Genomic DNA, 19554 nt, shown 5'->3' on the forward strand with positions numbered 1-19554 from the left:
TTGCTGATAGAGAGTTTTTCAGGAAACTCTTCCTTGAATGGAAGTCAAACAATGTATCGACCGTTTGGTGCACATGTCGTGGTTGTTGCATATATCTGCTCACACGCTTGAACCTCGGGGGATATCTGTGGAACTTGTGGAATTTCCTCCTCTTCCCAAAATTTTCTCAATTGAGAACTCAGTGTCTCGTTTGATACTTGGACTTGTATCGATAATGACACAACATTTGTAGTTATTGGACCACTGAGAATCCAACCAAAAATGGTTTGTTGTGCAAGTATGCTACCGCACACCTTTTTTATACCTTCCAGCAGAATTTGTGGAAGTATGCCACTGCCAAAGACCATGTAATTCTGACCTGGTATGTGGCAACTGAGATCAGCCAGCTCAAGGAGTTTGAAATGCTCCCAGATTTTGCGACTAATGGTGGATGTTGGCAGATCTTTTGTGAGTTGCGGCAACACAATGGCATGAGCCTTTATCCTTTTCATGGCCTTGGATGCAACCAGTGTCGAAGGACCAGAGATTTCGAACTTTGAATGTTCGAATGGAAGTTTCAACCGTGTTTGAACTTCCGACGAAATGAAAGTTCTTTTCGAGCCTTGATCGATAAGGGCCCTCAGTTGAAATAATTCACCTTCGTGTTCGACTGCGACCATGGCAGTAGGAAGGAGAATTTGATTATCATTGGCTGCATGAAATGATTGAACCTGTGCGTGTTTTGAATAACACGGTAGCTCGCTAGAATCGGAGCTATTATGCGTTTGTCGAACGGGAGATGTTGACTCAGCAGTTGTGTGCTGCACGTTTGATGCTTTCGCTCGCGGGGTGGAACGTGGAACTTGTGGATTCGCATGCAACAGCGTGTGATGCCGTGATGACATGTCGAACATGACCACTTGCTCGTGCACTCATTGATGATATGGGTGCTGATAAGGCAGTTTGTACACCGCTTAGCTTGTTTTACGAATTGTGTCCGGTTGTGCAAAGACATTCGCTTCAATTCGGGATACAATCTAATATGGTGCGGGGAGTTACAACATTGGCAAGTTTCCTTTTTAGATTCTGTCACAAGGGTGTGCGTCCTGTTGAAAGACCTGTTTTGCGCAGAATTCCGATGAGCGACTGGTTTTTGTTTACTTTGACTTGGTTGAAGCCTATTGACCCTTTCGACGACTTTATAATTTGCGGTTAGAAAGTCGTTCATTTGTGACCATGAGGATAAATCTCTTCGCGAAGAGAGAGATTGTTCCCAAAGTGACAGGTTTCTTTCGGGGAGCTTTGATGAACAAATGTACACCAGAATCGGATCCCAACTTTCTGTCGTAACTCCTTGGAAGTGACGGACTGATAGGCAGTTGTTGATTTTGTTTTGCAATCTCTGAAGTTGCTCACTGTTTGCTGACGGAATAGTGGCAAAAGTCAGTAAGGCTTTTATCTGGTTGTCAACCAAGAAACGCTTGTTTTCGTATCGTGACCGTAAAGCTTCCCAGGCAAGGTCAAAATTATCATCGCTCAACGGATGTGGCCTGAGGATGGAGCCGGGTTTGCCATGCGTTTTGTACCGGTGATGGTACGATTTCTGGGCACGGGAGAGCCTTGGGTGGTTAATGTACACCGCTGTGAACATATCACGAAAAGCGGGCCATTCTTCATAGCCACTATAAAAGGTCTCCGTGTCGCATGCAGGTCTTTGAGGTAAATATTTGCCTCAGCCGAGGGTTGTTCCACGCGGGGTGGTGTACTCGGCGTTGTCATCACTTTGATCAACGAAAGTAGATCGGCAATCTTTGCTTTTGTCACTTCATATGTATCAAGGCAAGTGCATTGTTTGCCTTGTACCGCACTCTTGAAGCCTTCAGGGAAACTTTCGTCTGGCAGCTTAACGCTTGATTTGGCTGAAGAATCAAATAACAAATAAAAAATATTTTTTTATTTGGATGCCGAATCAAATAAAAAATAAAAAGTATCTTTGATTCGCCTGAAAAATCAAATTAAAATAAAAAATATTTTTTGTTTGCGTACCAAATCAAATAAAAAATAAAAAGTATCTTAGATTTGATATTGGATTTTAAATCAAAAAGGATTTGGAATCACGCAACCCTGCACGGGATCATATATTCCGTTTGCGCGATATGAGATGGCGCTATATTGCTATGGCCATATGACCTGCACTCAGGCTGCCCCGAGGCCTTAAGCCTTATTGCAGTTGCTAACGCGATGTTATTGGCCATTAGGTCTGCAGGCGGGATGTGTAGAATTGCGCTCAATGCTGCTGTAGTGGTAGTTTTAGGGCTCCCGTAATGCTTATCATTAATACTCCTCATACACCTTCAAGTTTTTTGGTAAACATACTTTTTTGTGTGACTGTCCACCAAACAAAAACTCCGTAGTAAAGTATGAATGTTACAGTTGCCGTAAACACCCAATAAGAGAGGTTGCGTGATAGGCCCCAACTGCATCCTCATGCATTCATACAGTGCCGCGGACGCTTTCTTCGCTCTCTCTTCCACATGGAGTTTCTACGACAACTTACTATCTCGTATAATTCTTAGATACCTTGTGCCATATTTTCCATATAGGGTTACCCCTCCGAGTTTAGGCTTTTCCAATTAGGGATCTTATATTTCCAAGTAAATAATACCAGATCGGTTAATCCGACTCCATATGCCAAGGATTGTACTTCCCGAAGTACCTGATCCATCAGAGAGCTGGCTGTTGTTAAGCATCTGCCGCTTATGATGACCGAAACAGCATCTATATATGCCGCAAATTTGACAGGTCTTCCGTCGAACCGCCTAAGCAATTTTTTATATCCAGCGTCCACAGCATTGGTGATAGAACCCCACCCTGTGGCGTTCCTCTGTTTACACACTTTGTTGCCTCACATAGACCTCATTGCGATGTGATCGTTCTGCAGCTTATCACGGAGCCGATCCAGTTTGTTAAAGCTGGATGAACTTCAATCGAGTTGAGACTGTCCATGATTGCTTTTTTCGAAGCATTGTTGAAAGCTCCGTCTATGTCCAAAAATACTCCTAGGGCATATTTCTGATGTTCCAGGGCTTTCTCTATATTCATGACCACCCTATGCAATGCAATATCGACTGACTTGGTGTAAGCATGTTGTGCTGAAGAGAATAATTCCTCGTTCATATTTGATTTTATATACATATCTATTGATCTCTCTAGAGTTTTGAACAGTAAAGATGTCAAACTGATTAGCCATTCTATAATCGTTCCGTCGGCCATCTGCAGCATAGCAGGAAATATACCATGTGGACCCGGCGATTTGAATATGGCAAACGTTTTTATTGACCATTACATTTTGGTATTTGTCACCAATCCTGGTACCTCTCGCTCTGTATTAGGATGGAATACATTTTTACAAACTCTTTCGCATCATCTCCTGTGTGGCCATTCTCCATCGTCCTTTTTTATCAGTCCCTGATTGCATCTCCCCTAGATAGAACTTTCCTCAGTCTCGCCGTTTCGGTGGAGCCATCTATGTCGGCACAGAATTTCTTCCACGAAACGCGCTTTGACCTGCTGATTTCACGTTAATAGATCCTCTACAAATCTCTGTATTTGTCGCAGCACTCCTCGCTTTCCGCAACTTTTAACATCTTAGAAATCTCTTTTACCTGTCCTCTAAGAAGACTCAGCTCCTTACTCCACCATTGTAGTTTTGCTTTGCTTGAATCTTCTCAGAGGAAAGGCTTTTCACACAGTTTTCAACGCTTTTAATAGGAAGTTGTTGCATTTCTCTAGCTCCTCTACGGTGATAACCTCATTATGCTGCCCCAGTCTTCCTGATACGCATTTGTGAAATTTGTGCCAGTTTTTTTCTCTAGATTTGAAAAGGATTTCCCCTTCTCTTCCCTCTTTAGGGGGACTCTGAAGCTGATATATGCATGGTCTGAGGAGGATGGCCTGTCCCGGACCTTCCATTCATTTCCCGATATGTCCTGCTCAGAACTCAATGTGCATCAAACACATTTCTTGACGTAGCACCAACGTACTTATGTGGGCACTCTACCCCTGTTGGCGAGCTGTAGACTACTCTGTACTACAGACTACTATCATTAATACCGTCGCCTCCCCATACGCTGTGACGCACATTCGCATCCACGCCTATACCTTTTTAACTCCCCTGATCGCAATATACCGGTTTACTGCGTTGGAGGTTTATCTGTAAAACTGGCAGAAGTTTTGTTAGTATAAGGTTGTAAGACCTACACATGATTTTAGACACTTTGCAGCCCCGCGCTTGGGTCCACGCCTTTCCCGCTTGGTCGATCACTTTGTTTTCTTCAGAAGAACAAGTCTACTATTTCGATTGAAAACAAATTTTTTAAGGAAATATATATGAAATTGTTCTAGTTGGCATTGGGAAATCGATATAAAAAAGATTTTTGGGAGGCTAAGGCCGTGAATATTTTTTCGCGCATTTGCAGAAAAAACGTTTAAGTACAAAAAATAGTAGCTCTACCAAAAGTTTATAAGCTTGTGTTTAAAATACATAGTTGTACGATTTATTAAAGAAATGAGTTAAATATCTTTATCCGTTTTGGATAACCATGTATAGGGAAAATTCCAATGACTTATCTTGTTTGGAAAATTCCAATATTTAACCCTCTTGGCTTGGATCATAACTGGCGACAGCCATCCTGCCGGGTCAAAAAGTTTGCAACAGAAGATAAAATTTGTCGCTTTGTGACCGCATTTTGGGTGTGCTCCGGCAGAATTGTGTATGAAAATTTGTCCGTGAGCGTCTTCCATCGAATGCCAAGAGTTTTGGTATTGGAATTGCTCTCAAATTTCAAGAAGTTGGAGTCTAGAAGATCCTCCTTCGGAAACTCTTCTAATATGGCCGGCTGGTTAGCCGTTAATTTCTCTAATATGAAACCAGCTGATTTTAAGGCTTTCATCACTTGAGCGAGTGATTCAGTGCCGTTGTCGATGGTGTGACTTCCTGATAGGATGTTGCAGCCAAGGGGAATTTCGCTTTCGTGTCATCGGATAGTTGATGCAACGTACGAATAACGAGATATGGTGCACAATTTACGCCGAATGTAACCGTTTTTAGATTGAAATCGCTAACAATGGAGCATATCGATTTGCGAAACAGGATTCGCTGAAATTCTTTGTCGTCCTCGTGTATGAGAATCTCACGGTACATTTTTTTAATGTCTCCATTGAACACATACTTATGAATGCACATTGTAAAATTAGTAGCATGAGATCTAGTTGGAGAGTTGGACCAGTGTATAAAACGTCATTCAGGGATTTGCCTCACCCAGATTTTTTTGAGGCGTTGAAAATCACACGAACTTTGGTGGTGACCTTATCTGGTTTGACTACCGCATGATGTAGCAAGTAAAATGAGAAGATCTTGCCATTCGAAGTTATTTCGCATGGGTCGGTAGATTCCATGTGATCATGGTCGAGATATTCTTGCAACACGTTGTTGTACATTGTACCTAACTCCACCTTTTTCTGAAGCGTTCGCTCCATGCTGAAAAACTGCTGTAGGGCAGCCGGAAGGGATTTGCTGATAGAGAGTTTTTCAGGAAACTCTTCCTTGAATGGAAGTCGAACAATGTATCAACCGTTTAGTGCACGTGTCGTCGTTGTTGCATATATCTGCTCACACGCTTGAACCTCGGGGGATATCTGTGGAACTTGTGGAATTTCCTCCTCTTCCCAAAATTTTCTCAATTGAGAACTCAGTGTCTCGTTTGATACTTGGACTTGTGTCGATAATGACACAACATTTGTAGTTATTGGACCACTGAGAATCCAACCAAAAATGGTTTGTTGTGCAAGTATGCTACCGCACACCTTTTTTATACCTTCCAGCAGAATTTGTGGAAGTATGCCACTGCCAAAGACCATGTAATTCTGACCTGGTATGTGGCAACTGAGATCAGCCAGCTCAAGGAGTTTGAAATGCTCCCAGATTTTGCGACTAATGGTGGATGTTGGCAGATCTTTTGTGAGTTGCGGCAACACAATGGCATGAGCCTTTATCCTTTTCATGGCCTTGGATGCAACCAGTGTCAAAGGACAAGGCTTGGAGGACTTTTATACGACTTGTCCACCCATGCCAGAGATTTCGAACTTTGCATGTTCGAATGGAAGTATCAACCATTTTTGAACTTCCGAGGAAATGAAAGTTCTTTTCGAGCCCTGATCGATAAGGGCCCTCAGTTGAAATAATTCACCTTCGTGTTCGACTGCGACCATGGCAGTAGGAAGGAGAATTTGATTATCATTGGCTGCATGCAATAATTGAAACGGTGCGTGTTTTGAACAACACGGTAGCTCGCTAGAATCGGAGCTATTCTGCGTTTGTTGAACGGGAGATGTTGACTTAGCAGTTGTGTGCTGCACGTTTGATGCATTCGTTCGCGGGGTGGAACGCGGAGCCTGTGGATTCGCATGCAACAGCGTTGATGCCGTTGATGACATGTCGAACATGACCACTTGCTGGTGGACTCATTGATGATATGAGTGCTGCTAAGACAGTTTGTAAACAGCTTAGCTCGTTTTACGAATTCGAACATTCGCTTGAATTCTGGACAGAATCTAATATGGTGCGAGAAGTTGTAACATTGGCATTTTTCCTTTTTAAATTCTGCCACAAGGGTTTGCGTCCTGTTGAAGGACCTGTTTTGCGCAAAATTCCAATGATCGACTGGTTTTTGTTTGCTTTGACTTGGGTGAAGCCCATTGACCCTTTCAACGACTTCATATCTTGAGGTGAGAAAGTCGTTCATTTGTAACCATGAGGGTAAATCTCTTCGCGAAGAGAGAGATTGTTCCCAAAGTGACAGGTTTCTTTCGGGGAGCTTTGATGAACAAATGTGCACCAGAATCGGATCCCAACTTTCTGTCGTAACTCCTTGGAAGTGACGGACTGATAGGCAGTTGTTGATTTTGTTTTGCAATCTCTGAAGTTGCTCACTGTTTGCTGACGGAAAAGTGGCAAGAGTCAGTAAGGATTTTATCTGGTTGTCAACCAAGATACGCTTGTTTTCGTATCGTGACCGTAAAGCTTCCCAGGCAAGGTCAAAATTATCATCGCTCAACGGATGTGGCCTGAGGATGGAGCCGGGTTTGCCATGCGTTTTGTACCGGTGATGGTACGATTTCTGAGCACGGGAGAGCCTTGCGTGGTTAATGTACACCGCTGTGAACATATCACGAAAAGCGGGCCATTCTTCATAGCCACTATAAAAGGTCTCCGTGTCGCATGCAGGTATTTGAGGTAAATATTTGCCTCAGCCGAAGGTTGTTCCACGCGGGGTGGTGTACTCGGCGTTGTCATCACTTTGATCAACGAAAGTAGATCGGCAATATTTGCTTTTGTCACTTCATATGTATCAAGGCAAGTGCATTGTTTGCCTTGTACCGAACACTTGAAGCCTACAGGGATACTTTCGTCTGGCTTCGAAAATACCAGATCGTATACCGATTGAAGCCGTGCCCAATAATCATCTAGGGATTTGTCCTTTATCATGAAATACGATTCAGTGTGATCTTGAATCGGTACCTCGTTAAATTTTCCACAGTATCTCATGAGGCTATTACTTTCAGCGATGAGCTTTTGCGCGGATGGGCCAACTGATTTAGATTTTGGGCGGGGGGATGTTGGCCTTTCCTTGACCGTTCTTCTTTTGGGCCATATTTTTGTTTTGTCCTGGTTTCGGACGTTTTTGGGGGACTGAGAGCCATTTTACGCAAACTTTTGGGCTTTCACCAGAAAAAATCGAATATTTGTACGCTCAGGGAACGTTCGCAAAGTTCGAAGATGGAATTGCTCTTCGCGCCGTAGAAATTAATGAAAAATAGAGAACGGAGACCGGGACGTTCCTTCAATGATTTAAATCCGCGAAATGCGAAATTTAATTATATAATGTATTGAAAAAAACAAAAAAATTAATAAAAAAAATCACAAACACTTTTCACTTATATATACGTGTATTAATAAACATGTATTTGTAAATTTATATATATATATATGTATGTCTATATTAGAAGATAATACTTTGAGGTCTGTATGGGTATTTTTTGGATAGTTCCTATAGGGACAAAAATATCTCAAACTTAGTTTTGTACGCTAGAATTAGTACAAATGTACATGCGCAATATACAAACGTATGTATTATATATGTTTGTATGTGCGAGCGTAGGTTATCTTAGGTTGAAGTTGTTATGGTTTCGCATCTTTTATGGAAGCAGCAAGGAAGGCAGTCGGCATTATGTAGTGGTGCACAGTGGCTAGTCATGTCGGCTGGGTTAGGTTCTTGCATTTACCACCCTCAAAACCATAGCCACCGAAGCACCTAAATTTTCGGTGGCCCCTTACCTGTATTACCCTATGCCTTCTAAATGAGGAGAACCATCAGCATTCCCATCTTTCAAAATTTTATTGACAATCCATTAAAAAAAATCGTTAACACTACATGTATTAACCTCTATATAGCTTATAAATGTGTATCGAACAATTTTTTTTCTTTTTTTTCTTTATCTTTGTTTAACATTCATTTTTGGATACAGAAAAAAAATTGTTAACTCCCCGGAAAAAAAGCTTTAAATGAAAAAAGCAATGCAAATTTAAGCATGAGCTCCGGAGTTAGGGGTGCTTATAACCCTTACATATCTACACTTTTATCGTATTTTATGTTACTTTGTTCTATTTTATTTTACTTTTGGTATATCTAGTTTAAGTTTTATCGTATGTGCTTTCATTTTATTTTATTTTTATTATTATTGCATATTTATAATTTTTGTTATTTCATCAAATTTTATTTCATTATCGTTCTTCTCATTTTTGGTTTTATTTTATTTTATTGCCTGCTTTTTCTTTTAGTTGGATTTATTTATTTCAGTATAATTTATTTTATTTCAATTTATTCCATTGTACGTAATTTTATTTTGAAATCTTACAGAGTTCGCTTTATGCGGCTAGAATACGAATTCTATTTAAATTATTTAAGTAGCGATACGACAAATATCAGACCATGCAATGTTGTGGTTTGGTAAATTTGTATTATGCCAGTATAATTAGACCGCATACAATATTGTTAATAATTTCTTTGTTGTTCGCACATTTTCCCACAAATGAAGTTATACATATAATACGCAAATTTCTTCTTGCAATTTTGGTATTCCTTACAACTAATACTCTAAGTTTTTTTTTTACTATTTGCTATAGAGCCATTTTTCATGAATTGGTCAAAAAATTTCAGGTTGTCATTAGATATACCGCCCCACTATGCCCCACTTGGATATAAATTACTTATCTTTTATTAGAACTAATAACGAAATATGTTTATAATTTATTATGAAGTAAATGTCGGGTCTTGGAACTAGGACAATATTACCCAAAGTAAAAATGACTTATTCATGTAGCTCGCTGTCCGAAAAACTGCAAACGTAACATTTCGGGTTGCAAATAGTTGAAAAAAACCCAAAAGAGACTTCTATTTAAAAATTATACACAAGCGTATTAAAAAATGTGAATTAACATTGTAGCCCATCACTCATTTGGACAAGTCTAACATCCAAAACGTTTTGGTTATAAATCCAAGTGGAACTTTTTTTTTTTTTTTGATGGTCTTAATTGTTAAAATTTAAACAAATTACTGGTGAAGATTTACAAAAAGGAATTGGAAGGTTTTATATGTGTAAAATGGAGTTTCTTTGCTTATATTTTGTCTTTCAGTTTGTATATCCAATCAAGTGCTTAAATTCGTTTTGGAATCTTAAATTTAATAATTTGGATTTTTAAAATTGATCTGATTGATTGATTAATCTTGAACAGATAGTGCAAAATTCAATACTTATTAATCGTCACCACCATAGTTCACACCTTTCAAAGGTATGTTCCTACCTCTAAATATATTTAAACGTATACGCCCGTACATAGACTTACATATGAAACAAGTACAGAATGAATCCTATGCAAAAGATCCAAATAGAGTTCATACAATCTACTGTAATTCTTTCTATGGTTCGTGCGTATACCTACATCTATGTATACTTTTAAATATGTAGCAAACGTACACGCCCTTACATAGATGTACATATGTCGCAAGTAAATACTACAATTTTTGTAAAAAGACTTAAGTGAGGTTTATGTTAAATACCTACATCTATGTAGATTATCTATATGTAGTATTGTTTCAAAACCCAACAATGGTTTACTATATTAAATACGAGAAAAAAATTGGGTTCCGTATTACGGAACGAACTCGCCAGGTTTAGTTGCTGGTCTTGGTGTCACGCTGGGTTCGTTGCAGCAGGCCTATATTCGGCGACCCTGCTGGTTGCTGTTGTTACTAAAGCTGGTGGTGTCGCAGCAGGCCTATATTCGGCGGCCCTGCTGGTTGTTGTTGCCAAAGATGATGTTGCAGCAGGCCTATATGCGGCGGCCCTGCTGGTTGTTGTTACTAAAGTTGGTGTTGCAGCAGGCCTATATGCGGCGGCCCTGCTGGTTGTTGTTACTAAAGTTGGTGTTGCAGCAGGCCTATAAGCGGCGGCCCTGCTGGTTGTCGTTACCAAAGCTGGTGGTGGTGGTACGCCTGGTGGAGGTCGCGCGCTTGGTTGGCGCTATTGGTGGTGGTTGCGCGTTTGGTTGGGGAGCGCTGTCGTTGGTGGTTGCGCGTGATTATTGGTGGTAGCGCGCGGTGTTGGCGCTATTGGTGGTGGTTGCGTGATTGGTTGGGGAGCGCTGTCGTTGGTGGTTGCGCGCGATTAATGGTGGTAGCGCGCGGTGTATGCGCTATTGGTGGTGGTGGCGCGTGGCGTTGATATTCTCCCCAGCGGCTGCGTACTGAATCCCAAATTAACCTTACGTGTACAACTGAGTAATATTCCCTCAATACATGACTATGCTCTACGGGGGTCATACAATGAAATAAACTGCTACTTTAATTTTCCAAACGTGCCGTCGTTACCCCGTTCACAATCCCTATCAGCGCGAGAAGCCAAAGTATTCGTGCAGTTTGTTAAACAAAATCGAATCGACTGGGTGGCCGTGGTCACCCTCAGAAAATTTTTATGTACCCTATAAAAATTTGCATACATTTTTCCATTAATTTCGTAAGCCTTATGCATACATTAACTCATATTAATCTTTTCCGCTGTTGTCCCTTTGTAATTCACTATAACAAGGGGTACGTCTTCCTCGTGTAATTGACCACTGAAAACACCAAAACCAACCGCTACAGAATTTTTGAGTTTTTTTTTTCTTTGTAAACGGAAGGTGATTTTCTCCAATGAAGCGAGCGTAATCAGCGCCCAGCCGAAGTAGTACACACTCGATGTTCTAATTGCGCACAAGTGGAATTTTACTTTAAACAAAAATTAATTATAAACACGTTGGAGTGTATGTCCGTTGTTGCCTCAGCTAATCTTCCCGAGCACAAGTTCTAAGCTGATTTATTTTTTTCTACCGTCCTTTTCATGTGTCTGCGGCACACAATTTTTGTTACCAGGCTTTCCTTGAGACTTTAACTTCACAAAGCAATTTGTTTATTTCTGAAAATCCAGTTCAATATCTTTTTTTATTTTCCTATAAAATATTGATCATTCCAAACCTTGCACGTCGATCACATATGGATTTGAGATAGAATCAATTATTTGGGCCGCAGCACATCTTTAATGTTTCACACTGTTCGTATTCAATACATTTAGTTCAATACAGAAGGCAATAGTTCACTAGAGTGATTAAATTTTCGTTTTTTCAACAGCACACGCACACTCGTTCCAATTTTTTTCCTTTTTTTCCTGCCCCCAGCAAAAATGGCCGCGCAAGTCGTCGTCTTCTCGCAAAATCTTTTTTTTCCTCTTCCATTCAGCGATGGAAGAAGGCAGTTATCTAACTCTGTCTGCGATTATCGCTGGTTCGTTGTTATGGCTGACTCATCCCTACAGCATTATGCATGTCGCGTTCCGGCTGTCAACCCTTTGTGTTGAGGTTAGGTGAAGGAACGTAGAGAAAGCGTAAAACTTTGCGACTTTTGTGTTCTGTGGGAATGTTGTGCGCTGAATTAGGTAAAACTTTACCACCACGGCAGTGCATAATTGCCTATGCATCGGATACATTTTGCGTTTGCCATCTCCTTTTGACAATCTCTATGCCAGTAGGTAGGTTGAACTGGCCGGTCCATGAGGACCTCACATAGACTGATTGAGTTCGTAGTGTTACCAGAAGTTTGTTTTAACGACCAAATTGAAAAACCCTATCAAAAACCAGGACCTATGTTATAAAATAACTCCGTCCTCTTGGCAAATACAAGAAACATCCTAGGACTTAAGCCACTTGCTGCTTCTAGATCTGACAGCTGTATCACTCCTAATAGCTGGAATCTTAGCCTGGCAAGTGCAGGGCACGAGCGCAGAACGTGCTCGATCGTTTCCTCCTCCAACCCGCACGTCCTACATCTGCTATCACTGACCAAGCCAGAAGGCAGTGTCCAGTCAGAATACCCGTCATGAGTCTACAGTCCTCTCTTTTTAATGATAGAAGCAACTGTGTTAGTCTAAGGTTGTATGACCTGCACATAATCTTCGACACTTTACAGCCCCGCGCTTGAACCCACGCCCTTCCCGCTTGGTCGATCATGTGCACCTCTCGCATTCGCTTAAGCTCGCCCAATCTACTTCGGACATCTACGGAGCAAGCTTCAAGTGATGCGCCCTTTTTATCTAGTTCGTCCGCTTTTTCATTCCCATCTATTCCCATATGCCCTGGGACCCAATATAGATGTATGCTTCTCCCTGTTCCCATTCTCTCCAGAGACTGTTTACACTCTTACACGCATTTACATGCTTTGCTATGCGAGATTATGGCCTTAATTGCTGCTTGACTGTCAATATAAAAGTTAACACGGTTGCAGCTTAAGCTATTCTCTTCCAGGGTTTCTACTGCTTTGGTTACGGCTAATATTTCCGCTTGGAAAACGCTACAGTAATCCGGCAGCCTGTAGGATCTGCTTATTTCAGGATCAGCGCAGTATACCGCAGACCCTACTCCTTCCACTACTTTGGAACTATCGGTGTACACATGTATCGCCCCGTCCGCCATTTGCGCACCTTTGCGCCAACCGTCCACCTTTATTGTGGCCTTAAGATCTCCCTCGAAGCGCAGATAGGGAATCATGTAGTCTGTTCATCTTGTGATTGATGACGCTATACTACTATGGCCATATGGTCGGCGCTCAAGCTGCCCCGAAGCACCGAGCCTGGTTGCGGTCGTTAACGCTTTGTTCTTTGCTACCAGGTCTACAGGTGGGATATGCAGAATGGCATACAGTGCAGCCGCCGGGGTTGTTTTCAGGGCTCCCGTAATGCTAAGCATCGATAGTCTGCATACCCCCTCTAATTTTTTGAGGTATGTTTGTTTTTTGTGTGGCTTTCCACCAAACAAGAACTACATAGTACAGAATAGGGCTTAGAATCGCTGTAAAAACCCAATGAGAAAGAGAGGGCGATAGGCCCCACGTACACCCCAGCATTCTTTTACATGCATAGAGTGCCGTTGAGGCGTTCTTGACCCTCTCCTCCACGTTGAGCTTCCATGACAGCTTACTGTCTAGGATGATTCCTAGATATTTTGTGCAAGGTTTCTCCTGTAAGGTCACACCTCCTAACTTAGGCGTGGTCCAATTTGGGACCTTGGACCTCTTTGAAAACAAGACCATATCCATCTTCTCCGCATTGACTTTCAACCCGATATTAGATGCCCAGGTATGAATATCCCGAAGCGCCCGATCCATCAAAGAACTAATCGTTGGAAGGCACTTTCCACTTTTGACAATTGCAACGCCATCTGCGTAAGCCGTAAGTTTTACGGGTCCCTCATCGAATTGCCTGAGCAGTTGGTTGATGACCAGCGTCCACAGCAGAGGTGATAGCAATCCTCCCTGCGGCGTGCCCCTGTCCACTGATTTTGTGGCCTCCTACAATCCCCATTGTGATGTAATCTTTCTTGCAATTTAACATGCAGCCGATCCATCTGATTAAGGCAGGATGTACTTTAATGTAATTAAGACCATCCATAATCGCCCATTTTGAAACATTATTGAAAGCCCCGGTAATGTCCATGAAGACTCCTAGAGCATACTCCTTATATTCCAGGGATTTTTCTATGCTTATTACCACCCTATGCAATGCGGTGTCTACCGACTTGCCTTTGATGTACGCATGCTGTGTTTTGGAGAGCAGCTTTTCATCCACGTTGGACTTTATGTACACATCTATCAGCCTCTCAAAGGTTTTGAGCAGAAATGATGTTAAGCTTATGGGTCTATAGTCTTTGGGATACACGTGACCGATCTTCCCCGCCTTTGGTAGAAAAGCTACACGAGCAGTTCTCCAAGAGTGCGGTACATGATTCAGTCTTATGCACCCATCGAATATTATTTTAAGCCATTCTACGACCGCCCTACTTGAGACTTGTAGCATGGCCGGGAATATACCATCTGGGCTCGGCGATTTAAACTTAGAAAACGTCTTCACTGCCCACTCGATCTTGGTATCGGTCACCAAGCCCGTCACTACTAGCTCCGTGATCGAAGTGTGAGTGATGTGTGCTGGCTCTTCTAAACCGTCTCCCGGTGGGAAATGTGTATCGAGAAGCACCTCAAGGGATTCCTCACTATTACGTGACCATTCCCCGTTCTCTTTCTTTATTAGTCCCTGGACTATGTTTCCCTTTGCTAGGACTTTTTTCAACCGTGCTGTTTCGCTGGAGCACTCTATGTCCGTACAGAAACTTTTCCATGAGTTTCTCTTTGCGCTGGTAATTTCACGCTTGTAGATCCTCAGTAGATCCCTGTACTCGTCCCGACACGCTTCGCTTTCCGCGGTCTTTGCGAGCTTAAACATTTCTTTTACCTGTCTTCTTAGAAGACTCAGCTCATTGCTCCACCATGGCGGCTTTGCTTTTCCTCTGAATCTTTTTAGAGGGCAAGCTTTGTTATACGCAGTCATAAGCGTCCTTGTTAGGAATTCATTCGACTCCTCCAGTTCCTCTACATTAGCAACCTCTTTGGGTTGTCCCAGTTTTGTTTGTACATGTTTCTGGAATTTAGTCCAGTTCGTTGACCTAGGGTTTCTAAAGGTTCCTCCCTTCTCTACCCTATTTAGGGGCATGCTGAAGCTGATATGCGCATGGTCGGAGACGGATGGTCTATCAAGAACCATCCAATCATATCTTGATATATCACGCTCGGAGCTCAATGTAATATCCAGAACATTGCTGGATGTTGGACCAATGTATGTAGGGACATTTCCCCTGTAGGCTATCTGCAAATTGGTTTGCAGTATGTAACAAAACAGAGATTCGCCTCTCTCGCCTATGCCATTACAATGAAACGAATCAAATCAGCTGATGGATGAGCCACCTACACCATTGCACCAGGTGCTATTGATTGTCAATGTCATGGGAATTTTTGGCGATGCCATCCGGACGAAACTAACAAAATGTTGTTTTAACCACCCCAGGCAGACATGAGTGAGGGTGAATCCTACCTTTTTCCTATCACCAGCCAACTGGTGCGTTCCAAAGGTGACTTTCCCAAGTGGACCATAACAAAGTGGCTACCTCTGCTGTCAAAGCGGAGATCACGTAGGTCGTTGTGGCCCGTTGTGCTACCACGCGGGGCCCCTATATCCTACTTCCCTACTTCCGAAGCATGTTTAGACCCCAGGGAGGCTAAACCAGCGCGTTTGCCTGATGAAACGCAAGATGTCGTTTGTGTGTGCCGATTCAAGCTTCCCAAGACCCCCAAAGGGGTGTCTGTGGAGGCATCGGCACCTGGTTTTGACAGTGCGGGGCAGCGGGACAGATAGTGCTCTACGCTTTCTATCTCCTCCTTGTCCCTACAGCTGCGGCAGAAGTCATTTGTCTGTAGGCCCATATAGGCACATTGAGTGATCATGAGAGTGTGTCTGTAAGAGGGCCCACTAGTGGGCTTATAGAGATACGCTTTAACTGTATTACCGATTGCGATCTCTTTTCACCCAGCTGAGGCCAGATTTGCTTGGGTATTCTACATGTTGGTTCCATGGCCCATCTGGCGTTTGCTTGATCCGTGAATACAGATCGCAAGCAGTGCTTGCAGGTGTTTAAAGGAGGGCTGGCCCAACCAGCTGAGGTTATTGTTTGCAGATTGGTGCCTTCCCTAGCTAGCTCATCCGCAGCCCAGTTTCCTGAGATGTCAAAGTGCCCAGGAACCCATATAATGCTCAGGTTGCATTTATCGGCTAGCTTGTTGAGGGTTTATCTGCACTTCAACGCCACTAGTGACGAGGTGTTACTGCATTGCAGGGATTTTATGGCGGCTTGGCTGTCCGAGAGAATTGATATAGAATTGGTCATCTGCATGTTAGCAAGATAGAGGGCTGCTTCCTAGATAGCTATAAGTTCAGCATGAAAAATACTGCAGTGGTCGGGTAAGCGTAAATTCTCGCTTATATTGAGCTTCTCTGAGAATATTCCGCTGCCGACTCCGTTGTTCAGTTTAGAGCCATCTGTAAAAACGGAGATTTCGTGAGATCCCGGCTCCCTGCCGTTTGCCCACTCGTTCCTCTCTGGGGTTCTTGTGGAAAATATGTTGTCCCAGCAAGGGGACGGTATTGTATGGTCCAACTTTAAGAAGGTTTCGGGGGACCTGTTTCAGGATCCGGATGTGACCAAACCTGCAGTCCCTCCATGGTTCGATGGCATTGAGCCTTGCCGCGCACACAGGCACAGTATTTTCCGTATAGATTAGTGGGGAGAAGAAATAATATGGTTTCAAGAGCTTTGGTGGGAGTAGAGGGAAGGGCACGGCTAGTATGCATTGCCACCATCCTCTGCACTCTCGTTGCTTCGCTCTTGTTAGATTCGATATCGATTGCCGGCCACCATACGGTGACGGCGAAGAAGAGTACGGGTCTCACCGCTACCGTGTAGATCCAATGAACGATGCGGGGCTGGAGACACCACCTTTTTCCTATTATAAAATAAAAAAGAATCTTTGATTCGCCTGAAGAATCAAGTAAAAAATTAAAACGTTTTTTCTTTCAAATAAAAATAAAAATATCTTTGATTCGCCTGAAGAATCAAATTCAAATAAAAATATTTTTTATTAATTTTTCCAAAAGGAGCTTTTCGGCCGATAAATAAAAAGACAAAAAAATTTTGTTTTTTCTAATTCTCCTACGCGTTTCGATGTTTTTTATAACATCTTCATCAGGGAGTCTGGTTTATTCTAATAAAACATAAAATGAAAAAACAAAAATTTAAAAGTTATTAATAACTAACATCAAGCAATAACATATTTTCCAAAAGTTCACTTAAATTTAACACAACACAATAACATTGGAACTACAATTTTGTCTTTAGACGTAACATTTAACATAAAACGTTTACCTTAAACATAAAATGTTTTTCTTTTTACATTTCAAGTTTATTAACAAAAACGCCCATTCAACAACATATATAAACTAGCACAATTAAAATTTTCGAATGCGTCCATTGCCTCGTCCATTGCATTTGATGGCAGTTGTGTATGCGCCGTTTATATTATTTAAGTCTTCTTTGAAGTTTACCGTCTTCTCTATTTTTTGTTGTATGCGTAACCCTTCGAGTGTTAGTCGCGTCCTCTCTATATCCAAAATCTTAACATTATCGAAGTCCGCTGTATGACATTTGCTGGTTAGGTGCTCAGCAATATCAGTAGTCGTTCTCATATTTTTCGCGTCTGATTTATGCTCACTAATTCGGATGCCCAATGATCTCTTCGTTGTACCAATATAAACTTTTTCGCACACTTCTCCTTCCTTTCCGTTGCATTTTATTCGTAGACTGCATCATGTTGTTATTCCTTGTTAATTTTATCTTTTGTTAATGTAAATATTTTATTTAGTGTTTGGTTTGGTTTATGTGCTAATGTTATGTTGTTGTTTCGCATACAATTTTCCATTGATTTGTTGTCCGTTAGCCCTGGTATGCATGTACACCTGTATATATTCTTTTATTGTATTCATTATTCAAATTTGCATTGTTGGCTACATTGTTAGTGATTATTGTTTTTGTTGTTGCCAGCCATGTGTCTATTAATTTATTATGGTAGGCATTTTTGTATAAAATGTTTTTCATTTTTCGGTTATTTTCAGTTATGAACTCCTGATCACTTAAGTCACGTACTTTCTTTATAAAGTTGATTGCCGGGTTTCTTTTTTGTATCCATGGTTGATTAGAATGATAGTTAATCATTGGCGACGATGCTACAGCTTTTGCATACCAATTCGTTATTTAACTTTTTATCAATTTTATTATTTCCATATCTAGGAAGGTCAATTTATTTTCTTTCTCTTTTTCTACCGTGAATTGGATTTTTGGGTGTTGTGCGTTAAAAGTTTTTAAAATTTCTTCCACGTCCTTTGTTTTAATTATTGCAAATATATCCTCCACATACTTGTTTATGTATTTGATATATATGTCCCTGGATTTGAGCTCGGTGATGCTATCGTCAAGTATTTTATCTAGCACTATATCTGCCACTGTAGAATTTGCCGTCGTATGTAAAATAATTGCTGTCCCTCAAGCAGAATTCGAGGCAAGTTTGAAACTGTTTATTTGTTAAAGTAGTGTGTTCTTTTTTCACAATGCGCCAAATCTTGGAAAAAACCCGTGAAAAGAGAATCGACACACATCACCTCTTCGTCGACTTTAAAGCCGCCTTCGACAGCACGAAAAGGAGCTGCCTATATGCCGCTATGTCTGAATTTGGTTTCCCCGCAAAACTTATACGGCTGTGCAAAGTGACGTTGAGCAACACCATCAGCTCAGTCAGAATTGGGAAGGACCTCTCCGAGCCGTTCGAAACTAAACGAGGTTTCAGACAGGGTGACCCCCTATCGTGCGATTTCTTTAATTTGATGCTGAAGAAAATAATACTAGCTGCAGAACTTAACCGCAATGGAACAATATTCTATAGAAGCGTGCAATTACTGGCATATGCTGATGACATTGATATCATCGACTTAAACACCCGCGCTGCTAGTTCTGCTTACTGCAAACTGGAAAAATAAGCGGTAAAGATGGGTTTGATGGTGAATGAGAACAAAACGAAGTACCTGCTGTCATCGAGCAAAGAGTCAGCGCATACGCGCCTTGGCAACCACGCTACTGTTGGCAGCCATAATTTCGAAATAGTAAAAGACATCGCTTATTTGGGAACCAGCATCAACACTAGCAACAACATCAGCAATGAAATCCAGCGAAGAGTCAATCTTGCCAATAAATGCTACTTTGGACTAGGTAGGCAATTGAAAAGTAAAGTCCTCTCTCGGCGAACGAAAATCATACTCTACAAGTCACTTATCGTACCCGTCCTGCTATATGGGGCAGAAGCATGGACCATGACAACAGCAGATGAAGCGGCTTTGGCAGTGTTCGAGATGAAAGTTCTTCGAAAGATCTATGGACCTCTACGCGTTGGCGATGGCGAGTACCGAAGAAGATTTAATGATGAGCTGTACGAGCTATAC

General features: G+C 41.8%; 1 protein-coding gene across 3 annotated transcripts in view; it reads left to right on the forward strand.

The window, feature by feature from the left end:
• Positions 1 to 19554, forward strand: part of l(3)80Fg (dnaJ homolog subfamily C member 16 l(3)80Fg) — a 2137133-nt gene that overhangs the window by 2047838 nt on the left and 69741 nt on the right. The window lies entirely within an intron of this gene.

This window comes from Eurosta solidaginis, chromosome 1, assembly GCF_040869045.1.
Source record: "Eurosta solidaginis isolate ZX-2024a chromosome 1, ASM4086904v1, whole genome shotgun sequence".
Lineage (NCBI taxonomy): Eukaryota > Metazoa > Arthropoda > Insecta > Diptera > Tephritidae > Eurosta > Eurosta solidaginis.